Source organism: Dendrobates tinctorius, unplaced genomic scaffold (assembly GCF_039654945.1).
Source record: "Dendrobates tinctorius isolate UK_male_01 unplaced genomic scaffold, ASM3965494v1 ptg000097l, whole genome shotgun sequence".
NCBI classification, from domain to species: domain Eukaryota; kingdom Metazoa; phylum Chordata; class Amphibia; order Anura; family Dendrobatidae; genus Dendrobates; species Dendrobates tinctorius.
The window spans coordinates 15,617,077-15,643,613 of NW_027361765.1; the positions used below are offsets into that span (position 1 = coordinate 15,617,077).

The 26,537-nt window shown below is 41.8% G+C and overlaps 1 protein-coding gene across 2 annotated transcripts in view; it reads right to left on the reverse strand.

Moving 5' to 3' along the window:
- The window catches only part of ENTREP2 (endosomal transmembrane epsin interactor 2), a 1,465,465-nt gene that overhangs the window by 1,412,449 nt on the left and 26,479 nt on the right, over positions 1 to 26,537 (reverse strand). The gene's annotated exons all lie outside the window — the stretch shown is intronic.

A 26,537-nucleotide genomic window follows, 5' to 3' on the forward strand; every position in this document is an offset into this window, starting at 1 on the left:
TCCCTTTGGTAAAATCTGTCAAATTACATAGAAGATATTATTAGTAAGGCCACGTTCATACGTTCAGCATTTTACCTCAGTATTTGTAAGCCAAAACCAGGAGTGGGTGACAATGCGTTTCCTCTGAGTGTAAGCCTAAATCAGGAGTGGAACAAACACTGATGAAAAATACTGACCAAATACTGAATGTTTGAATGTGGCCTAAAAAAATATAATCTCAAACTTCAAGGCCACGATCACACGTTTAGTATTTGGTCAGTATTTTACCTCAGTGTGTGTAAGCCAAAACCAGGAGTGGAGCAATCTGAGGAAAAGTATAATAGAAACCCGTCACCACTACTGTATTTATCACCCACTCCTGGTTTTTGGTTACAAATACTGAGGTAAAAAAACCTCAAACACTCAGCGTGTGCACGTGGCCTAAATGTTAGAAGTTACGAGGTAAAGCTCTATTGTGATTAAAAAGCTAAACTACTTCATCACTGGCTGTTGTGGGTTATTGCTGTAGCCAGTGACTGTGTGCAATTTCTCTTTATTTCCAGTATTTTGAGGACAATGGTAGGAACCAAGTAAGGCCACATTCACACATTCAGTATTTGGTGACTTTTTTACCTTAGCATTTGTAAATCAAAATTAGGAGTGGAACAATCAGGGTGTGTGCACACGATGCGGATTTGGCCGCTGCGGATCCGCAGCAATTTCTGCTGCGGTCAGGGTTGGACTGGCCCACCAGAGAACTGGGGAATCCTCCGGTGGGCCCTGGCTTCTCCTTCAGGAGAGTTCATAGTGCAAACCTTGCAGTTGCTATGGGGCTTATCAGTGTGGGAGGAAGGTGGGCCCCTAGAATCAAATCCTTCAGTGGGCCCAGTGTTCTTCAGTCTGACACTGGCTGCGGTGTACAGTACCATTATTCCCTATGGAAAATGGAAACCGCTGTGCAGACGCTGCGGAATTTTCTGCGCGGATTATCTGTGGTTTCTAAACTGCAGAAAGAATTGACATGCCAATTCTTTCTGCAGATTCCGCAGCGGTTTCCTATCTCCACCATTGTGGAGATGGTGAAACCGCAGGGCCAAACCGCAGGATAATCTGCAGATAAACCGCAGGTCTTTTGACCTGCGGATTTATCTGCTGATTTTGCAAAATCCGCGCGGATGAATCCGCAGCAGATTCCGCAGCGTGTGCACGTACCCTTAGAGGAAAAGTATAATAGAAACACATCACCACTTCTGTATTTGTCACCCACTCCCTTAGGCTACTTTCACACTTGCGTTTTTTTGCGCTGCGCTGCGTGCACAGTGCAAGCGCACATAAAAACACATCATGCGTTTTTTAATGCGTTTTCTTGGTTTTTGCGCATGGTTTTTGCAAAAAAAGCATGCTTTTTTTGCGCTGACGTGCGCATGACCATGTGCACGTCAGCGCTCCCATAGACTTTTAATGGATTTTGGGTGAATTTCATGCGCATGGCGTGCGCATGCGTGTTTTTTTTAAGACAGGTTGGACGCACAGAAAATGCAACAGGATGCATTTTGGGCACCCGGGCGCACACTGCAAAAAAAGCATGCGCATACAAACACGTACAAACGCATGAAAATGCGCACCCATGTTAAATATAGGGGAAAACAACACATGCGCATTTATGCGCAAAAACGCAGCGCAAAAAAACGCAAGTGTGAAAGTAGCCTAACAAATACTGAGGTAAAAAAACTCAACAAAAACTGAATGTGCAATTGTGACCTAAGGCTATGTGCACACGCAGTTTTAGGTCCTGCGGATTTGGAAAAATCTGCAGGTAAATTCTCAGGTCAAAAGTCCTACGGTTTACCTGCGGATTAGCCTGCAGTTTAGCCCTGCGGTTTCACACTTCTACAATGGAGAAGGAGTGAAACCACAGCAGATTCCGCACAAAGAATTGACATGCTGCGGATTGGAACCCGCAGCAAATCCGCAGCATGTGCACAGCATTTTTCAGTTTACCATTGAAAACAATGGTACTGTACAACGCAACTAAATCTGCTGCGGACCCACAGAGCCTGAAACGCTGCGAATCTGCAACCTGTGCACATGGCTTAATGCCAGGACTGGGCCTGAGGGGGATTGCTAAAGGGGAGTATAATTTATTTTATTTTAAACTAGTTTAATCACATCAAAGTATCATATTGGTTAGCTGGAAAATCCCTTTAAAAATTCCAGCTTTTACTTGCTTTTCTTGCTTTTTTTCAGTATCATATCAATTCGCTATACCCATTCCTAGCAAACAACATAATAGCACCAATTTTCTAATAATTGCACATAAGTATCGCACACATGTGTCATACCTAATCTCTGTGTAAATCTTGTGTTGCGCATAATACCTACATCCACGCTACTGTACTCCACATAAATAGGTGGTAGGCAGCATCTAAAATAATAATCCATTAAATCCATGAATTTTTGCTGCACATAATGAAGAGACTTTGAATGGTGCATTGCCTTTAACTATTGTCTTTGTGCTGCAACAGGAGCCGTATTGTGAGCACCAGCAACACTATTGTCACAGACTGCTGTCTTGCGACTTGTTCGATTTGTGCCAATCCTGTTGCGTGTTCCCCATTTCTCCCGGGGTGCATATGAAAACTAGAGACATTTTGTGAGACGGATGACCTTCAACTTCATCGCAACATGCAGCCACTCTCTCTGCCGTTGGAAGCACACACGCATCCAGATATCAGCTGAGTGCACAGCGGGGTCGCGTTTACTAGGAGCTTTGCTCTCACATGTCTGAAACGAGATGTATTCCGGCAGAGACTTTCTTTAATAAAAGATTTTCTCAAAACGAACACATTTATATAATTTAAGTAGACTGCTAGGGAGTATTTCCAGTCGCCAGCACAAATGAGCTTTATCAATTATTAATGTGTTCATTTAATTTACAGAGCATACAGCACTGTGTAGGTGAGCATAAATACAACGTGTAAGTGACTAACGTCCTTGCAGGATGGATCGTCATTTTTAAAAGCTTCCGTACTTCACAAACGCATAAAATACATCTAGACAGACACTTTTCTAATGAGAATTATTAGGGTGTGTGCAGACGCTGCGGAATCTGCTGCGGATTAATCCGCACAGATTTTGCAAAAACCGCAGATAAACCGCAGGTCAAAAGACCTGCGGATTATCTGCGGTTTTGCCTGTGGTTTGGTCCTGCGGATTCACCATCTCCACAATGGTGGAGATAGGAACCCGCTGCGGATTCCGCAGAAAGAATCGACATGCTTCAAAACCGCAGCAAATCCGTGTGGATTTTTCCGCACCGTCTACACAGCGTTTTTTTTTTTACCATTCATTTGAATGGTACTGTACACCGCAGCTAAAACTGCTGCGGGTCCACAGCGGCCAAAACCGCTGCGGAATCGCAGCGGAATCCGCAGCGTGTGCACATACCCTTAGAATATCTTGGCATGCAGAAGACTTGTAGATACTCCTGCAGCAGAAATACTTCCATATCTGAAAAGAAGTTTATAAAAATCTATGCAAGTGCTGTAGAAACAACCATGTACACATGTATGGGACATGCGTACCTCAAGGTTTCATGTGAAAAAATACATTTTTGATGCATAAAAAAAAAATTGGAAGTGTTCTGGAACGACCTTTTCTGCAAGTAGAAATGTCTGCAATAAATCTGTCGCTTGTGACCATTATGTTAGGTACCTATAGCAGGAGGTGGATGTTCTTAAAGGGAACCTGTCAGCAGGATTGCGCACAGTATTCTACACACAGTGTCAGGTCAGCACCATTATACTGATTATAATGATACCTTTGTTAATTAAATCCATCTTGTGGTTGTTGCTTAATCTTTATTTTCAGTTTTCAGTTAATGAGATTCTCATGCTCCAAGGTGGCCTGTGGGGGGGGGGGTCTTCAGGTGGTGATATTCTCTTAAGATATTCACCAGTATGACTTATGACAGGTCACTGATCCCTCATTGACCTGCCCCCTATTTTACATACTGTATATTTTATTGCTTTGAAAAAAAATTACATTCATCATGCAGGCGGCAGCGGGGCCTGTGCTGTAGCATGATCGGATCTATAGTATCCATATACTCATTTTATTTAGTCATATAAATTTCTTTAGGAGAAAAAAATTTCTTCCGCAAAATGGCGCTAGCTATGCCTACGCAGTAGCATAATTCGGAACGCAATAGATGCTACTGTGCAGGAAACACTGCTGGTGCCATTTTGATAGAGGAAAAAAAATTGTCTCCACCAAGATGGCACTGAGCGATCCGATAAATGATACTGCGCAGGCGCCGCCGGTGCCATCTTGGTGGGGACATTTTTTTTCCTCATTAACGGAAAATAAAAAGATTAAACAACAAGACGGATTCAATCAAAACCAAGGTATCATTTTAGTTAGTATAACGGCACCAACCTGACACTGTAGGTTACTGTGCACAATCCTGCTGACAGATTCCCTTTAAAACATGTTACCTCTAGGGATGAGCAGACCTGTGGAAGTGCGGGCTTGGGTTCTGGTAGCTGGAAAATCTCTCTAACTCCTCTCTCCTCCAGAACTGTGAAATGGACTTCCAGTAGAAGTGTCCAGTACAATATTAGTTTGGGTATGCTCATCTCTAGCTACCTGTTCTTGACAATGCATCTATGCAAAAACTTTTGTGCAGCAGACAGGACAGGACTGAGCAGCAGTGTCACGTCACTATCAGATTTGGCTTAAATTGAATAACGTTTCTATTTTAAAGAGGATGTGGAATAATAGGACATATGTCAGTGAGTCAATGACATCTGAGTGCGTTCCGATTTTAACAGACGTATAGAATGACGAAGATGGAGAAATTTTGTTTTTCCGTCTTCTCCTCATCCAAAAAAAAAAAATCGGATCACACTCTGATCAAACTCTGATCAGAGTGTTGTTAGAGTATGATTAGCATAATTGACCCAATTCTTTTGGATGAGAGAAAATACAATGGTCTGACTATAGCCGAACATATATAGATAACACAGGAATCAGGCATTTTGAAACCTATCAGCCTGATAATTTTTTTCTTTGCCACGTAGGGGAAGGCAAGACATTCCTATACAAAGTGTCCAATTCTCTGTTGACTTTTACATGTAAACTTAATTTCATAATTGGCAATATATTTTCCTTATTACAATTTTCATCTCTCTGGTCTTGAAATTCTGGGACAGGAAAAAGTATATAATGTACTGTAAGTAAACAGTCGTCCAATAGTGTTACACTAAGGCCATGTTCACACGGTCAGTATTTAGTCAATATTTTACACCAGTATTTGTAAGCTAAAACCTGGATTGGGTAAAAAATGCATATGTGGCACACATTTCCATTATACTTTTCCTTGTTACACTCCTGATTTGGCTTACAAATACAGATAAAAAATATCGATCAAATACTGAACGTGTGGACTATGGCCTAAGCATTACAGACAGTCTATTCCAGATTATGCCTAAATGTTCTTAACAAAATCAATAACATATGACTGAGCAGTAGCATAGTCACTGGGGGTTATAGGCAATGACACTGTGGGGCAGGCTATTATAACTACAATGGGGAACAGAGCGCATTGTTCCTTTCTGTTGGGTGAATTTTCCTTTCTAGAGAGCACTAGGGGGCATTAATATTATACAGAAGGCAGAACGATGATCATTATTACTATCTGGGGCACTAATAGTGACACTGTTACTACACATTACTTCTAGTACAGTAGTACAATAACATGGGCATATGGGGCAGCAACAGGCTCAGCATTGGAGTTTCTGCAGGGAGGGGAATAAATAGGTGTTTTTTTCAACTGTGAGAAGGGTAGGTGCCTTTTATACAATGTGTCTCACAGCTATTGGCTGGGAGACACCTTGCAGGTGATTCCATTAATTAAATGCCTCCCAGCTGTTACCTGGTGGCATTTTACCATGGTTTAAAATTAAGGGAAGAGGCTCACACATGCAATAGGCGGGCCACAAGAGCATAGTGTGGGGTGCTTTAAGAAGGAGGAGGCAGCCCCGGAAAGCACTGCTGCACCGGAATGGTGAATAGGCCAGCGACCCTGCATGGTGAGAGGAGGGAAACCATGCAGAGGCACCAGCAGATGCTACGGTGCCACTTTGAACTAATATTTCACATTTTTATAGTGAGTTATTTGGCATGCAAGTCCAAATCAGCAATTGCAACCTGATGCTGCCTGGATGCTGCTCTTGTTAGTTTCTACATATTAATAGAGATATATGGACCCATGGAATTCTGAGTTCTGGTACCTCTCCCGAACAAAGTTTGGTTCGGGTAGCAAAACTGTACCCGAACTTAAAAACAACAGGGACCCAAACTTTTCAGGTGGAAATTTTTTTCTCTTTCTCTGAAACAGACCCCTGGAACTCCAAACATTGCAACAGACTTCTGGGGAAAGTCCGTGTTCGGCGTTTAGCACTGGACGCTAACTGTCCGGTATCAACGTGAAACTTTTAAGTTCAGGTTCACTCATCTCTAGATATAAAGGGTTTCCTTAGGACTTCATAGCAGAAGCATAAAGTATATCCATTAAATTAATTTGTTTGAATGTTGACAATGAACTAATATCTAACAAATGTCCTGTTTATCTAATGTCTTGGATAACAATCCATTTGCACATGGTGTTCAGTTCCCTAGGTACATCATAACAGCATTTCCCATGAATCAACACTGTGGTTTAGGTTGCCACAGGGAGACAGAAATAAAAGTGATGGTAATTTAAAACTTGCAGTGTCCATGGCATCAGACACCAGGAATAAAGCAAGGAAAAGTGAAGGTTCCAAATCTGTTGATAGATCTCATTTACATGTAATTAGCTGGTAGTACAAATTTACATATAAATGACCATACTTCTTACATAAATAATAATAAATAATAATGCTAAGATAAGAAGAAATTAATTTAAGGACTCAATCAAAATAATGCAGAATGTGTAGTCGGCCAAACACTTGTGGTGTATTTATATGTCTGTTAACAAAAAATGTTCCTGAGGGAATAGACAGTCATATTGCCCCTTTTTTTTTTTAACAAATTACACAACACATTCCAGTTCACTTATATCAAAAGCTGAGAGAAAATTGTATTTATAGCATTTTATGAGCTCTATATTATGTAAATCATCACTCCAGTGTTTTTTTTTTTACTGCATTACTGGAGTGGTGCTACTTATCTAACCTTGCTGCCCCCCAAGTCTTAAGCCCTCTTTACATTTAGCGATGCACCAGCGATCCCGACAACGATACGACCCGGTCAGGATCGCTGGTGCATCGCCAAACAGGCAGATCTCACAGCAATGTAGCGACGCAGCAGCGGTCGTTACTTACCTTTCAGACGCAGCGATGACGACGTCCTTCCACCTGCGTCCACGTGTCGCTCGTCGGCGCCAGCAGGAAGCGGCCGACGAGAAATGGACGTGGACGATCTTGCGCGATCAGCGATAGCCAGTGGAGGAGCTGGTCGGAGGTAAGTATCACACACAGCGATATCGCTAGCAATATCGCTGCTGCATCACAAAATCGGTGACGCTTTAGCGATATTGCTAGCGATATCGCTATGTGTAAAGCCCCCTTTATACTCACAAGCTGCCTTCTTCAACTGTTCCAAGTGCCGCACCAGTCGGTCTCTGGCAGTGTCGGCTCACCCCAGGGTTTGCTTGATAAGCTGGAGGTCAGTACACAAAGTTTATGAGAGCCAGAAGTCCAACACCAGAGGTTGGGGGTCACAACATGGTGCCAGGGGACCAAAACAGTGCAGCGCTGGTAAGAGCTGAAGACATCAGCTGGTAAGTATAAGACTAGGGTCAAGGAACTTAGATTAGCAGCACTTTAAAGTCGGATTAATTATTTTCCAAAAATCTTGTGGAAGAGAATGAGTGGGCATGTTGAACTGCGTCTCCCAGTTATGTTGTTTTCTAGAATATAAGCCAAATGTGCAGAGGAGTCAGGAGATAATGGTCAGCCAAATGCATTATTGGGTAGGGAACTATTCTGCTACTATTTTATAAAAAGGGGTTGCTCACAAAACAACAAAATGAAAGAAGAGATAAAGCATGTGAATTTTCAGCCAATATCTTTATTTTTGCCCAAACCAAGTGTTCACTTGTCTAATCTGCACTGATAAACTGGAAAAACAATTGTGATTCATTAATTGGATTGAATAAATTACACGATTATGTTGCAAGATTAAGGCCTGGTGCAGTAATATAATGAAATATTTAAAAAAAGAAAAAGAATTAGATGATAAAACTTTCCAGACTGCAAGAGCAATCACAGAAGGGCCACTAACTACAATTCAAAGTATATACATTGTGGTTGTAATGTGTTTTATGTGACATTTATGTTTGCTTCTGTTTAGAAATATGCAGTGATTATTTCTCATAATGTGTTATAAAAGCAATATATGCATTTCTATTGTATGATACCTCTGCCTAACTCCACCACTATAATGTGTAATTATCATTATATACTCATTTTAGTGCTGTCCTTGGAGATACATGGCATTTGGTCAGCTCAGGCACCATGACTAAGAACACAGTTTGCACTGGCTGCTTCATTTGTTATGTTTTAATTGTTATGAGTATTCTTATTTTTTTATCACACGTGAAACAATTTATATATCATAACAAAATACAAACACAGATCTCATACAACCTCATAGCAGTCTCAGCTCATTTTTAATACAAAGTAATTTTCAGATTGACCACTCGCGACATGGACTACAGAGCAGCATACTGATATGTTACTATATTGCTTTTATAAGGTGTCCAATACATTCTCTTGTTTTCCCTCTACTCCTTTCCACTTAAGTAATGTAAAAGTCAATAGGGAAGTAGATATGGACAAGAAAGGTCACATATTGATAAATGGCTCAACATTGATTTGAAATAAAACTAAACAGCATTTGTATGTAGTGACAGAGACAATGATTTACGATCTACATACTTAATGGTAAAAGCATCTTTGGGAGTGATACATCAAAGCCTCTTGACTGAAAACATGAGACAGACAGAATTTCTTCTCTGCAACAGTTTATTTTCTTTATTTTTGCTGCCATACTGTTTGTTTGTATGATCTGTATTATTAAGGTGTTAGTTGTTACTTCATGGTATGGTACCAGGCAAGTGAGGGAGGCATAAAGGTGTATGGAAGACTTCCTACCAGACGTATCTTTGAGACACTGAGCATACATTTCTACATCATAGAGACAAATTCATAATACACATACTGTATCTATCCAAATTGACCACCACCTCTTAGCAGAAAAAAGCAAATGTGAACAGATGCAAGTTGCTCTGGCTGCATTATATAGAAACCAAAGAGTGCAGCAGCATGCTGTGTATGTAAAGATGTAGGTAGACATTGAATATATGAATTATTTTAAATTAATTTAATGCCAAATAGACTAGGCTTATAAAATGAAGGTACTTAGTGTATAAATTGGTCAATTCCTGTGTGCCCACCAGCCAAGACAAATCATATCTTTCTTTGATGGTATCCTGACATAATATTTATCAAACATACCTCTCCCGGCCAAAAGCCTAGAAATCTAAAAAACAAGAAGGATACATCAGTATTTAATAAAACAGCCTTAGGCTGATGGGAGGAGTGCATGGAAGAGTTATGTTTGACAAATATTAGGTCAAGGTCTCCTTGTTTTGACTGGTGGCCACACAGGAATTGGCCAGTTTTTCCACGAAGGGACTTTTATAAGTGCAGTCTATTTGTAATTAATGTTATGCAAAATAATTAATATAGTCAATATTTGCATATTCAGCATTTTTGCAAACACACAGTGCTGCTGTATGCTGTGGTTTGTTTCTAAATTGCTATACATCACACATACGTCTGGACAGTATCAGACAGATGCCAAAAGCCAACCACCAGTAAACTTTATTTGGGGACTCAATCTAATCAAATATTACCCGACCTCATTTGTAAATTCACAGCCAAATCTCAACTGACATATGTGATTATTTAGTGTGCAGGAATTTATGGGCTCCCATTAGTAATTGATAAGGATCCTAGGAATTGCATTTATGACATGTCCATTAAAGGGTGAGTGTACTTGTTGCGGCCACAGTGTGATCACAATTTTCATGCCCTTCAATTTTAAAAACAAAACGTTACAGTTTTTAAATTGCTAATGTCTGCACATTTTTTGCAGGTAAGGCTAGTTTCACACTTGCTTTTTTTTGCAGCGCGTTTTTCCCGCAAAAAAACGCATTAAAAAAACGCATACAAATGCATACAAACGCTGCGTTTTTTTCCAGCATTTTAATGCGCATGCAGGAAAAAAACGCAGCGTTTTTGCGCGTTTGTATGCGTTTTTTGTGCGTTTGCGTTTTTTTACAGATTTTGGAAAAACCCCACAAAAAAGAAAAAACAACCATTCAACAACACACAAGACCAATGGGACTTCATTGTGGGTGTGGTATGTTAATATATATACACCCTGTCTACAGTATTCTTCACATTTGCTTGATTCTTCTCGTGACCATGGATCTGCGCTGGAAGAGTTTTCACTTCAACTTGGATTTGGACATCGCGATGGCTCAGGCGTATGCAGTTGCTTGCCATGAACAAAGGAAGAGAGAGAGGCAGCGAAGACGGCGGCGTATGTGGATACATCCGATTGTTGAACTCCGGGAGAGCCGTGGGGCATACCATACCCTCTACAGCGAGCTCCAGTCAAACCCGGAGAAATTTACAGATTATATCCGGATGTCCCACGAAAGTTTCATGGATTTGCTTGCTCGTGTCCAACAATCCATCCGGAGACAGGACACACAGCTCCGTCGTGCGATTCCTCCTGAGGAACGGCTACTGGTGACATTACGGTATGTTTTAAAAACAAAGGGGTGTGGTCTGATGTTTTTTTTTGTAAATTTAGTATTCAAAACCTTGGGTAATTAGTTTTCGTGAATGTACTAATATTTTTTTTATAGTTTTTAAAAATAATATACATAAATATTAATTTTACTTCTTTGTCTGTTCACAGATTCCTGGCGACTGGAGAAACCCTATCCTCACTACACTTCCAGTACCGTATTGGAATCTCTACCTTGTCTGGAATTGTTGCTGACACCTGCCGGGCTCTCTGGAATGTTCTTTGCCCAGAATTTATGCCCCTGCCCACCGCTGAAAAGTGGATGGAAATTGCTGACAAATTCTGGACAGTATGCAATTTTCCCAACTGTTTGGGAGCTGTTGATGGGAAACACATACGGATCATCAAACCCCAAAGAACGGGATCTGAGTACTATAATTACAAAAAGTACTTTTCAATAGTACTCATTGCAATTGCGGATGCCGGATGTATGTTTGTAGCAGTGGACATTGGAGCATTTGGCCGTGGTAATGACTCGCAGGCTTTTAAAAACTCAGACATGGGCCGGAGGTTGTATGGCAACCAATTTAATTTCCCTATGCCACGGCCTCTTCCTCACACCGAAGCTCCGCCACTGCCCTTTGTAATGGTTGGCGATGAGGCTTTTCAAATGTGCGGAAACTTACTGAAACCCTACTCCAGCCGAGACTTGGACCACACCAAAAAAATTTTTAATTACAGGCTGACCAGGGCCAGAAGAACTGTCGAGTGTGCTTTTGGGATTCTTGTTTCCAGATGGCGAATTCTGGGCACGGCCATTAATCTTAAACTTGAAACAGTCGATGAGGTGGTGAAGGCCTGTGTGGTTCTACATAACTTTGTGATGGCTAAAGAGCACCCGACCTTTGAACTGGACGATGATGCTCCTAACCCATTGCCTGAATTCACTCAGCACACTCTCAGGTCATCCGTTGAAGTTGGCCAAATGAGGGACAAATTTGCGGCCTACTTTATTTCTGATGTAGGACGGGTGCACTGGCAAGATGAAATGGTGTAATGTTGTTGTTTATGGTAATAAAAATCCTTATTTGATACCATTACTGAGTGCACTATATTTTTTAAACTCCGATTAATTAAAAAACTTCCCATGTATAACTGAATTTTGTTATGTTCACACACCTGGGCAGGTAAATACACATACGAGTTAAAATGCAGCATTGCTAGTCTGCGTGAAATATATTGGAATGAGCAAAGCTGCAGGCCATGAATCAGGAAACCATTTTTTTTCAAGATAAAATTGTGCAAATAGTTTAAAACAAAGTATGTGATTTTCTCAAAACACAACACTCAAAACCCAACCCCAATGAAAGTCCATGGGGAATACAAGTCAGCATTGAGTGGATGAATGTAATCTGCTCCATTAAAAGTTATTACACTAGGCCTTTGAATTGACTATACTAGGCCGTGGTATTTCAAATATGAGTATACTAGGCCTTGGGGCTAGTAGTATAGTAATATGTGAAATACCACGGCCTAGTATAGTCATACCAAGGCCTACTGTTATAACTCGATTTTTAACAACTAGCATCTTGTTTCAACAAAAACAAACTGGTGAAACTAGAAAGAAACTTATTTTTTAGACAAGTTTCAACAGTTTGTTTTTCATGAAACCAGATTCTATTTGGTAAAACTAGAGTTATTACACTAGGCCTTGGAATGACTATACTAGGCCGTGGTATTTCAAATATGAGTATACTAGGCCTTGGGGCTAGTAGTATATGTGAAATACCACGGCCTAGTATAGTCATACCAAGGCCTACTGTAATAACTCGATTTTTAACAACTAGCATCTTGTTTCAACAAAAACAAACTGGTGAAACTAGAAAGAAACTTATTTTTTAGACAAGTTTCAACAGTTTGTTTTTCATGAAACCAGATTCTATTTGGTAAAACTAGAGTTATTACACTAGGCCTTGGAATGACTATACTAGGCCGTGGTATTTCAAATATGAGTATACTAGGCCTTGGGGCTAGTAGTATATGTGAAATACCACGGCCTAGTATAGTCATACCAAGGCCTACTGTAATAACTCGATTTTTAACAACTAGCATCTTGTTTCAACAAAAACAAACTGGTGAAACTAGAAAGAAACTTATTTTTTAGACAAGTTTCAACAGTTTGTTTTTCATGAAACCAGATTCTATTTGGTAAAACTAGAGTTATTACACTAGGCCTTGGAATGACTATACTAGGCCGTGGTATTTCAAATATGAGTATACTAGGCCTTGGGGCTAGTAGTATATGTGAAATACCACGGCCTAGTATAGTCATACCAAGGCCTACTGTAATAACTCGATTTTTAACAACTAGCATCTTGTTTCACCAAAAACAAACTGGTGAAACTAGAAAGAAACTTATTTTTTAGACAAGTTTCAACAGTTTGTTTTTCATGAAACCAGATTCTATTTTGTAAAACTAGAGTTATTACACTAGGCCTTGGAATGACTATACTAGGCCGTGGTATTTCAAATATGAGTATACTAGGCCTTGGGGCTAGTAGTATATGTGAAATACCACGGCCTAGTATAGTCATACCAAGGCCTACTGTAATAACTCGATTTTTAACAACTAGCATCTTGTTTCACCAAAAACAAACTGGTGAAACTAGAAAGAAACTTATTTTTTAGACAAGTTTCAACAGTTTGTTTTTCATGAAACCAGATTCTATTTTGTAAAACTAGAGTTATTACACTAGGCCTTTGAATGACTATACTAGTCCATGTTATTTCACATATGACTATACTAGCCCTTGGGTTGGTTTTTAACATGTATTTACCCATCAGTGTTTGTGAGTGGCGCAAACAACATTAATGAAACTTATTAATGGTGAACCACAAATGTAAATTTATTTTTTATCACAAAAAAAAAATTTAAAAATTATTTTTTACGGCGTTTGGGGGCAGATGGTTTCAATTTGGGGGTGTGCAGGGAATATGCAACACTTGCAGTTGAAGACGGTGTTTGAGGGGAAGGGGCAACAAAACTTGTGGGGGAAGGTAGTCCAGTTAAGGGAATTAAACTTGGAACACTTGTAGGAGAGGAAATCTGTTCAGTTACATTAGTTGTAATGGCATGTCGCCGTAGGCTTGTGTGCCTGGACCGACTTTGGCCCAATGCCCGCCTTGATTGATTTCGCCTTGAAGTAGGGGCAAATATGGAATGTAGGTCCCCCGTCTGCTGGTATGGCTGCTGCTGCTGAGGTGGCGGCTGCTGCTGCAGAGGTTGCGGCTGCTGCTGAGGTGGCGGCTGCTGCTGAGGTGGCGGCTGCTGCTGAGGTGGCAGCTGCTGCTGAGGTGGTTGCTGCTGCTGAGGTGGTTGCTGCTGCTGCTGAGGTGGCGGCTGCTGCTGAGGTGGTTGCTGCTGCTGCTGAGGTGGCGGCTGCTGCTGAGGTGGCTGCTGCTGCTGAGGTGGCGTCTGCTGAGTTGGCTGCTGCTGCTGAGGTGGCTGATGCTGCTCTTCTTGTTCAGTGCTCGTCCTTGCAGGAGGACTGGTGGCGGCAGTGATGGCCCAGGTTTGCAGAGTGGTGGTGGCAGGGCTACTACATGTTGTTGTAGCGGCAGGGCTGTTCCATGTTTGCCTAGTGGTGGCTGAGCTCCACGCATGCATGGGATTGGCGGTGGTGCTCCAGACAGGAGCAGCGCTTGCCATGGTGGTGTCGGTGAAGTGACCAGCTGCACTCAGACTTGTGGTGGTGTAACGGTGGGTGTCCAGCCTTTGAAGAGAGGTGTCCGTGCAGTGGTATGCAGCACAAGTCGGTAGTGAGGTGAAGCGAGTCAATGGTGGCACAGGTGGAAAGGACACCACTGCCTGCTGACCGTACCGATTATGCTGCATAGCCTGCAAGAAAGCATTGTTGCAGGCCTGCAGCACATTCAGCTGTTGATCAGGACTAAGGTGTTCCGCCATGCCCTTTTCAATCTTACTAAAAAAATGGTGTGCTGGTCTGTTGAGGTCGGCCTCCAGACGGTCAAGGCGCTGTTCTACAGAATTGAAGCGGTGTTCAAAGTGGTTAAAACCACGTTCCATCAGTGCAAAACCGCTTTCAACTCTGTCGGACAGTGACTTGAGGCTGGAATTAAATGTCTCGCTCAAATGCATAAACTCGGGCAAGACATTCCTGTCCAAGGCCCTCTGCCGCTGGCGGGTAGTGCCCGCATAACCAGTGGCAGAGACCTGGGACAGGGGAACACCTGATGGCCCAGCTTCCTGGTCACCAGCTGTGTGTGTGTGGGACCTGCAAGGTGCTTCCTGGCTGTCGGATGGCTGGGACGGGTCAGAGGACGTCCGACGAAGGACCGCTCCAGGGCCAGGTTGCAGGGTGCTGCTCCAGGTGCTGTGGAAGAAAGGAAAATCATTACTACCATGCCTTTACAAGAAGCATCAGCTGTGGATTAGAAAAACACAGATTAATAAAAATAAAAACCCAAAATGTATAATACTTACGATCTTGTGGCAAGGACCGGTCTTAGGAACTGCAACGCGTGATAGTGACGGTATCTAGTTCTGGTCCTTGACGCAGATCCACTGCGAACCTGGCCCTCAGCACGAACATCACTGTTGAAGCGGTCCTTGATCGAACGCCAACGTGTTCGGACTTTGTCCACTGTTGATAAAAAAAAACAGTGCCGTCAAGTACAACAGTCACTGCTTCACAATTTAGCAATACAATACTCAAAGCAGTCACTGTACACCCCGATGACACTGTTGGGTTTCCTGCTAGAATACACCTAGCACGAAACCCAACAGTGCCGTCAAGGACAACAGTCACTGCGGCACAATGTAGCAATACAATACTCAAAGCAGTCACTGTAGACCACGATGACACTGTTGGGTTTCCTGCTAGAATACGCCTAGCACGAAACCCAACAGTGCCGTCAAGGACAACAGTCACTGCGGCACAATGTAGCAATACAATACTCAAAGCAGTCACTGTAGACCACGATGACACTGTTGGGTTTCCTGCTAGAATACGCCTAGCACGAAACCCAACAGTGCCGTCAAGGACAACAGTCACTGCGGCACAATGTAGCAATACAATACTCAAAGCAGTCACTGTAGACCACGATGACACTGTTGGGTTTCCTGCTAGAATACGCCTAGCACGAAACCCAACAGTGCCGTCAAGGACAACAGTCACTGCGGCACAATGTAGCAATACAATACTCAAAGCAGTCACTGTAGACCCCGATGACACTGTTGGGTTTCCTGCTAGAATACGCCTAGCACGAAACCCAACAGTGCCGTCAAGGACAACAGTCACTGCGGCACAATGTAGCAATACAATACTCAAAGCAGTCACTGTAGACCACGATGACACTGTTGGGTTTCCTGCTAGAATACGCCTAGCACGAAACCCAACAGTGCCGTCAAGGACAACAGTCACTGCGGCACAATGTAGCAATACAATACTCAAAGCAGTCACTGTAGACCACGATGACACTGTTGGGTTTCCTGCTAGAATACGCCTAGCACGAAACCCAACAGTGCCGTCAAGGACAACAGTCACTGCGGCACAATGTAGCAATACAATACTCAAAGCAGTCACTGTAGACCACGATGACACTGTTGGGTTTCCTACTAGAATACGCCTAGCACGAAACCCAACAGTGCCGTCAAGGACAACAGTCACTGCGGCACAATGTAGCAATACAATACTCAAAGCAGTCACTGTAGACCACGATGACACTGTTGGGTTTCCTGCTAGAATACGCCTAGCACGAAACCCAACAGTGCCGTCAAGGACAACAGTCACTGCGGCACAATACAGAGCAGGGAAATACTCACTAAACGCCTTTTTGGCGGATGCTGTGGCGCTGTCCCAGCCATCCATCAACGCTGCGGCCACCTCATTCCATAGCCGCCGTGTCACCACATTGTCCTTGTACAGCCGGTCACGGCTGTCCCACAACGGCGAACGCTCCTGGACCAGGCTGATGAGCTGCTCATTATCCAGGTAGACGTCTTCATCCCGTTGTGGAACCTAGACAAAACACATTCATTAGAATAATCAAATTTAAATTGACTAAAAAGTTACAAAAAAAGAAAAAAAAAAAAGAGTAAAAATAGAAGATAAAAAAAAAAAAAAAACATTACAAATCATTTGATACTTACATTACGTATCACCACCGGGACTTGGCTTCGCTGCTCCTGCTGTTCGCCCTCACTATTCCCGTCCGCAGATGATGATGACGATGTCTGAAAGTTGAAAAAAACGTAAGAGATTTGGAGAAGCAGCAGATATACTTACCAGATGCACGAAAATAATCACCTCACGGTCTGCTTGCGCCAATTCCTGCCGCGATGGGGAATACTCCGATTCTGAAGACATACTGCATGTAAAAATAATAAAAATCATTAGTACATACATAATTTAAAAGGACAGGCATATAATGTAATATACTCACATTCTTCGCTGATATAATGTGTTCTTGGTTGAATGTCTGCTCTTCAATCTGTCTAGTGTAGTAGTGGCAGAGTTTTGGCAGGCACCTCCTTTATATAGCCTTTTTTTTTTGGACTTTAGAAGATTCTAACTAGGATAAAAAGTGGACACCACCCAAAAAACGCTGCGCTAAAAAAGCGCATACCTGCGCATGCCAGTGCGCACGTATGCGCATCCATAGGCTATAATGGCCATTTTTAGCGCAAAACGTGCGCATACGTGCGCATGCGATTTTTTCAAGGGCCAAAAAATGCAACATGCAGCGTCTGGAAAATACCATCGCACACCCCAAAAAAACGCAGCGCATGAAAATCGCATACATGCGCTTACAAGTGCGCAGGTATGCGCACCCATGTTAAATATAGGGGAAAAATCGCATGCGCACGTATGCGTTTTTTTCCAGCGCTAAAAAACGCAAATGTGAAACCAGCCTAACCTGCACAATTGCACACCAATTAAAAAACACTGTGAAAACCATGCCTTTTTTTTAGTTAAACCATAATTCAGGGTGATTTTCCAGAGAATAATAGTTGCGCTATGGCAACTCCAAGGAAATTCACCCTGAATAAAGTTCATTTATAGAGAAAACATCATCTCCCAGCAGGTCTTGGAAGGGTGACAGCTGATCCTCAAGGAGGGGAAAGAGATTTCAGGAGCTTGAGAATAAATTAATTTTAATTATCGAGAAGGTGAGGGTGTGCATAAGTGTTATTTCTTTTTGAAAATTGGTCTACCACTTTGTACATTTTCTGTCCTGGAATTCTTCTAAGACCACATTCATTTGTATTCAGTGTTTAGTCAGTATTTCACATCAGTATTTGTAAGCCAAAACCAGGAGTGGAACAATCAGAGGAAAAGTATAATAGAAACACATGCACTACTTTTTTCACGAACTCCTGCTTTTGGCTGTAAAATACTGACCAAATATTGAAAGTGTGAACGTGGTCTTAGCAGCATAATCCCAGGTCCTTGCCTTGGATTCGGGGTTATCTAAGGTCTATGAGTCAGGAATACATGCTCACACAGCAGCAGGCCGCAGGTAGCAAACCTGAACCAAGTATAAGACTCCACAAGACAAGTGATGGAAAATGGACTCCTGCAGCCCATAAAAAGAGGATCCAGGGTGGTCTGATTCTTTTTGTCATCTCATCCATCCTATACAGCTACAGTATACTTCAATAAAACTATAGTACACAGGTAGTTTGTTAAAGAATGATGAGATGCTTTATGTACCTTTGTCTATAGTGCTTCAAGCATATTGTATCAAGTGCTGCTTATATATGGATCTGAAAGGCTGAGGACCCACATATGCACAGAGGCGCCCACCTATGGATTTAGCTGTCCTCTAAGTGGGCATATGGAGATGTTTGCTCTTGGCACCCGAATATGCGTATGAAGCTTAATTCCAGATATGGTTCAGCACCCTACATTTTATTGCAAAAGTCTGATAAGAAGTTTAATTCTTTAAAAGTTTGTAGTTGTACTTCTCCGAATGCTAAATATGTATATATACTTTGGTATGACTATCACTTCACGGCAAAGTGGCCATCCAAACGCAGTATATTTTAGGGAATAAGCACCATGTAATTATAATATACATACATTATGTACAATTCATATCTCAATCAATAATTCCATTAGTGGTCATCTATTCAATTATTTCTAAACATTGTTTTTCGGTGATTCCTTTGTATCTCCGTTCATACTGCACCCTCACACACAAATGATACACTATTTGAAAGGTAAACTTGCCCCCTTCAGCAAGAAAATAGCCAAACAAACCACACATTCATGATTTGATCACAAAATACAGTTTAAACATTAATTTTCATAAACCTGCAATAAGGAAAAATGACCTACAGGTGGCACCATAGTACCCCAAAGCACATTACTACCAACACATTTGTAAACATGCACTACTTTTTCACTGATTACTTCACCCCATACACGATACACCATTTGAAAGGTAAACTTGCTCCCTTCAGCAAGAAAATAGCCAAACAAACCACACATTCACGATTTTATCGCTAAATACAGTTTAAATATTCATTTTCATAAACCTGCAGAAAGACCCATTGACCTCAACCGGAAAACATCTTTTGGCCTCTACTTATCAAAACAATTTAATGTATTACCAATCTACATATATAAATACCTGTTTGTGCTCATCAGCTCATGAAATACAATTACATTTGACCAGCTGCTTTTTCTGAAATTGCCTGCGCCCCTGACGACCAATGTGCGAAAATTTCGAATGGGCCATGCTAGTAACTGTCATGTTCCAGTTTTGTGTGCAATGTCACATTTTCTCCTTCATATTGTGGAACATTAGCCTTTTCTGCTTCATATACTTAGTCTACCAGCAATACATTTCAAACAATTATATAACACATATTCATACATGCACTAATGCCCGACACCAAAAAGAATAATGGAAAAAGCATAGTATTTACATAATGTATTTTTCATTAAATCCCAAATTAAATTAAAAAAGGAACTATATGACATTTCCAAGCAATGGATTACAATAATCTGTTAGTTGATTAGCGCAGTCATGCAGCAGTGTCATGCCGAAGGTCTGGTTGACCTCTCAATATAGGAAGTCTTAACTGAAGCATAGTAGAAGCACACAGGAACCATTTTTGAAGATTATGTCTAAACGGAAAGCGTTAGCATTTGTAATGTAGATGTTAGAAAAAGTCCCTTGTTTCAGACAGCCCTAGTTGGAAGTGATGCTAGCAAAGGATGCAATTCATTTTTTACATCACTCACCTCCTGAAAAGGTGATTCATATATTCAGTTTGATATATTTTATCATTGCTGTCCTTACATAGCAGTAATCTTTTGCTGCCTTAAAGTGATAATGTTGCAAAGGTATCAGCATAATGCAGTCTTTACAAGATGGATTATGTATAGAAGGACATTATGGAAACATGGAGTAAGTAGGGATAAGCACCTGCCTGGAGCGCCATTAAACTTCATACACTGCTGGCAAGTGAAATACAATAATTCCCCACCTTTTCTCTTCAGCCCTGTGTCTGAGCCGCTAGTTACATTTGTACATTGGGTTCTTGGGTCTATTGAGAGCTTTCAATGCACTACAAGGAAGCCCACATTGGTCACAAAGCAGAGTTGATCATAGTCACACTCTGGATCTATGTGATGGGCACCTGCTTCAGGAGAAAGCTGAGGAGATTGGGCTGTGAATGCTGGGTGATCTGCTACAGAGCTCCATCTAATTAATTGAAAACTTATGCCGTGATCCAAATGAACCCTCCCTCCATATACAATCCTCATACACAGTGTACTGCTTCCTTCTGTAATAACTCATTTCTTCTTCCCAGTCTGGCCCCCATTCCTTCACTCTTGCATTGCAGTCTCCATGGCTCACCTATTCTTTTTTGCAAATATGATCTTCTTGCCAAACTGACATCTTAAATAAATATTTATGATCTGCCATCAGCCACTAGGGGTGCTTCTACACTTCTTACTACAGTTTGCATGGAGTTGAAAAACAAGTGTAGACATGTGTATGCAGTGAGCTCCTCCTAGTTGCAAATATGCATCCACATAGCGAAAAAAGAATAAAAAAACATAGCAAGATAAAAGGTGTAAGAACAAGGAAGGGATAAGCTCTGAATAAAATCACAAGGTGAAGATCACAAACTGCTATGTCATCATGTAAGGATAGAAGACTTAGCAACCTTTACAGTGCAAAAATGTGGCCATTTAAATGGCCCAACTCAAATATTGTTGAAGAACTCCCTCAAAGTGCTCACTTTTGATTGGAGATGTGGTAAATTCACCCCAATTGTGGACTGCCCTGAGAAAAGTGTGTGCTAGGGATGTGGGGTGCATCCAGAAGCCTATTCCTTGGTAGCCAAGATATTTTGTCCCGTTCCTATATGCTATTGGTGCAAAACACTGTCAAGCAATCGGATTTCTCACATACTATATCATGCAAAGACTGAATAGGTAATTTACACCCACGGACTTCCTGCCATCATTTGAAGTCCGATTGTTATTTAAATACCGCGGTCAATCACTGACAGCGGCAATTAAATAGTGTAATCTCCAGTGTGTGCATGTGTCAGGAACCTGGAAATATAAATAATAGCCAAAGAGTGACAAATAATTGCCACAAACCGTCAGGATACAATGAAAAACCTTTGCGCAACTTTTACTGAATTTTTATGAAGTCTGTTATTTTCATTTTTATCTATATTTACATAATCCATTACTGCAAAAAATCAGAATTTGCTGATAAAGTTTGGAGTAGCTTTGACACATGCTAAATTATCTTGATATCTAATTGATAGTTGCCAGACTAACACTATTTTGCTAGATATATGTAGGGAAGGTGACCTGACGGACGGACAGACTTAATAATAATAATAATCTTTATTTTTACATAGCGCTAACATATTGCGCAGCGCTTCACAGTTTGCACACATTTTCATCACTGTCCCCGATGGGGCTCACAATCTAAATTCCCTATCAGTATGTTTTTGGAGTGTGGGAGGAAACCCACGCAAACACGGGGAGAACATACAAACTCCTTGCAGATGCTGTCCTTGGTAGGATTCGAACCCAGGACCCCAGTGCTGCAAGGCTGCAGCGCTAACCACTGAGCCACCGTGCTGCAGACTTGTCAGAATAGAGAAGGAAAGGTTTGCACAGTTTAGACAGGTGTTAGTTACTACAGTGGGAAAACAGCTAGGAAAGTGTAGTGGACTTGCAGTACCTTGGGTTGACCATTAGAGGGCAGGGAGGAGTATGAGCAAAGGACTTGACATCAGCTTAGGGCTTAGGAAACCATTGGCAATGGGGGGCGGAGTTACATGGAACCGGGAAAGATATAACTTTGAAGGAGGGTTCCAGAAAGTTCCAGTCCCCAGAGGGAGCTCCAGTGACAGGAGGACTATGACAGTTTGTGCACTGTGAGGAAAACCAAACAAGGGGGACGGAGGAGAGAGAAAGTCAGGGAGGTGGTCCTGACACCAGAGTACCGCAGTATAGACAAGGCACTGAGGTAACGCATACCGTATTGAGAGAGAGACGACTGTTCAGTAAAAGTGCTGTTGGTTTATGGGCCTAAGGCGGCCACAGTGGCGGATCTGACAGGAGCGTCAAAGAGTGAAGAGGGGACGGTGCGTAAATGTACGTCCCCGGTGTAAAGTACGGTGTGCGGGAAGCGGCTCTAGAAACGGGGGACCAATAAGTGAAGTGAAGTAAGCTGAATTGAAGTGTGGTGTACTCCGGAGGCCATCAGGTGGACGGCCAGAGAATAAACTTGGACCTGTTGTAGTCGAAACTTGCCTCATCGTGTTTCTGTACGTCCCTGTGTGGTATATCGAGGGACCACCCCCCAGCTCAGCCCACCGACCCTACATATAAAACAATTAGCAATATTTATGTAATAGTCTTAAGGCCCCATCACACACAGCGAGATCGCTAGCTAGATCGCTGATTTTGTGATGCAACAGCGATCTCGCCAGCAATATCGTTGTGTGTGACATGCATCAGTATCAGCGACCGCCCCCCCCCCCCCCCCGCTGGGTATCGCTGATCGTGCGCTAATGTCCTGGGCCATTTTTTGATCATTGGTCTCTCGCTGGCCAGCGCGCATCGCTGCATGTGGCAGCGGGAGACCAACGATCAGCGAGCTCCCAGCGCTGTAAGCAGACGCTGGGAGCTGGTATCCAAGGTAAATATCGGGTAACTAAGCGCACACGTTCCTTAGTTACCTGCTGTGTACCTTGGATACCTGTGTGCTCACGCTGTTACAGCCAGAGCTGCAGTCACTGTTCAGATCTTACCTAATGTATTGTACTCCATTTAATCCCAGAGCTGCAATCACCGTTCTGCTGTTATCTAATATATTGTATTCCAGTTACACCCAGAGCTGCAGTCACTGTTCTGCTGTTACCTAATGTATTGTACTACAGTTACACCCAGATCTGCAGTAACTGTTCTACTGTTACCTAATGTACTCCTACACCCAGAGCTGCAGTCACTGTTCTGCTGTTACCTAATGTAGTGTACTCCAGTTACACCCAGATCTGCTGCCACTGTTCTGCTGTTATCTAATGTATTGTACTCCAGTTACACCCAGATCTGCAGTCACTGTTCTGCTGTTATCTTATGTATTGTACTCCAGTTACTCCAAGAGCTGCAGTCACTGTTCTGCTTTTACCTAATGTATTGTAGTCCAGTTACAACCAGATCTGCAGTCATTGTTCTGCTGTTACCTAATGTATTATACTCCTGTTACAACCAGAGGTGCAGTCACTGTTCAGATTTTACCTAATGTATTTTACTCCAGTTACACCCAGAGCTGCATTCACTTTTCTGCTGTTACCTAATGTACTCCTTTTGCACCCAGAGCTGCAGTCACTGTTCTGCTGTTATCTAATGTATTGTACTCCAGTTACTCCCAGAGCTGCAGTCACTGTTCTGCTGTTACCTAATGTATTGTACTCCAGAATATGTACATGACTGTGCCTGTGTAATGAGCGACGCAGCAGTGATGCCTTTAACGGCTGTAATGTGCCTGTACAATAAGCAATGCGGCCGTGTTGCTACGATGACTAAGCAACTGTCGCTGATTGGTCGCGGCCTAACTGCCGCGACCAATCAGCGAGGTGGGATTTCCATTACAGACAGACAGAATTAGACAATTATATAGTAGATAACCAGCCTTTGACTTCAAAACAACACCAGTTCTTCTAGGTACAGTTTATGAGGAAACTCAGCAAGAAGGTTGTTCAAAACATCTTGAAGAAGTAACCACAAAGCTTTTGAGGATGTCACTTGCGTAAATCCTCTGTCTCTCCATGTAATCCCAAACTGAGCTGATGATATTGAGATCGGGGCTCTATGGGGGCCATTTCATTACTTCCAGGACTCTTTTCTTTATGCTGATATTTTTTAATGACTGTGACTATGTTTGAGGTCAGTGTTCGTCTACAAAATAAATTTAGAGGCAATCAGATGCCTCCTTCATGGTACTGCAAGGTGGATAAGTATCTTCCTGTATTTTTTAGCATTAAGGACACCAATAATATTGACCAAATCACCAACTCCATTAGCTAAAATGGGAAAACTTGGCCTTGTTTCCATGTTGAATGTATGTTTTTTGGCCCCAATTCTTTAATGAAGACCACTTCTTAAAAGATTTCTCCAATCAATTAGTGGAGCTGGGTCCCACTGGCAGCTGCCTATTCTGTGCTAATGTCACTGCTGGACATCTTACCATTTCAAATGGAAGTAAGATTGATTTGTCTTTCATCTGATTCACTGTTTCCTTGGCCAACCGCTGAATTTACAGTCTTCAAGGTTGCCCATTTCTTGGTATCTCCAGAGCTGAGAAATACAGGCAGATACTTAACCATCGTGCAACACTATCATCAAGAAGGCAGCCAATTGGCTCCAAATTTATTGTACACTAGGACAACATCTCCAAACATACACCCAATATAATAAAGAACTGTCTTCATTATAAAGCAGAACAAGGAGTCTTAAAAATGATGAGTTGACGCTATAGAGCCCTGATCTCAGCATCTATTTTGTTTGGGATTACATAAAGATACAGAAGGATTTATGCAAGCCTACATCCACAGAAGATCCATGGTCAGTTCTCCAAAATGTTGGAACAACCTCCCTGCTGAGTTCAGTCAAAAACTATGTGCACGTGTAGCTATTAAAATGTTTTGATACTCTTCTGAAGGCAAAGGGCGGTCACACCAAATATTGATTTAATGAAGATTTCTCTTTTGTTCGTTCAATTTGCATTTTCTCAATTCATACAACAAACAGGCTTTTATCCTAAGTCATATTACAAGACTCGTTAAAGGGTTGTAACTTGTAGGATCGCTACTACCAATAGGTGGCGCTGTAGAGTAAAAGTCCTCTTTCTTTCTGAAGAGGCAATTTGCATACAACAAACTATTAACTTTTCTGTAACTGAAATTACATTCTTGCTTTGCAGCCTTTTCTCCACAACTGTCTAAAACTTTTGCACAGTACTGTATATATATATATATATATATTATACATAATGCAAGATTATCAATTGCAACCAGTGTTCGTTCCATTTTTTTTTCTGTCATCTATGAAGAAAGGCTCAGAAAAAGCCCAAGTGTATATGTGTGCAAGAAGCAGTCAGATCACTTTGATTGCCTATAATATTACAAAGTGATGAATTGCCAGAGGCAACTGACCAAGCCGAGACGCATTAACAGACCTGCCACTGCAGCTTGATAAACTGAGCAGAAAACATCTAGTCATTACTATCATGAGACTTTACAAATGAGTATGAAATACAGTAGTAATTACATAGGAATATGTAAGTGACTTTTGAAGAGGCATTTTCCTCTCTGTGGGCATACTGACCTACAAGGCAAAAGTGAGATATTTAGCTATAGGAAAAATGTATGAAATTTCATACAGTCATTACCCAGGCACACTCTGGATATTAAATGACATATTCATACTATTGTATTAATTTATTTATAACCTAGTGTGTGATTATATAATAGGAAATTTTCACAGGGCCACACTAAAATATAGGCAGAAGAAGTAACAGAGTAATTGTCTACTAAAATCAATCTTGTCAATGGTTTTTGATTTTTCAAAGAATCTTTTTAAAAAAAAAGAGGTGACATTTGATTGGTTTTCATAGTCATTAACTCTACTGCTCATTTGCATTAGCTTTGGCATATCTCTGCCAGTATATCTAAAGATTGACAAATCTGATCAAGCCAATTGGCCATCTATTGTGTACTTTTTGCCTGAAATCCTTGCCCAATCCTTTTCTTATCCTTTGAGATAAACTTCTGCCAGAGATGTCTAACAGACGCTTAAGGGGGTTTTACACTAAGCAATATCGCTAGCAATATCGCTAAAACGTCACTGGTTTTGTGACGTTATAGCGATATTGCTAGCGATATCGCTATGTGTGATACTTACCAGCGACCGGCTCCCCCGCTGTCCATCGCTGATCGCGCGAGAATGTCCGGCTCCATTTCTCGTCAGGCGCTTCCTGCTGAGACTTCCTGCTGTGACGTCCAGCGACGCGTGGACGCGGGCGGGAGGACGTCAGGATCGCTGTGTGTGAATGGTGAGTATCGTGCGCTGCGTCGCTGCTGCATCGCTGTGAGATCTTTCTGTATGAAAGCTCACTAG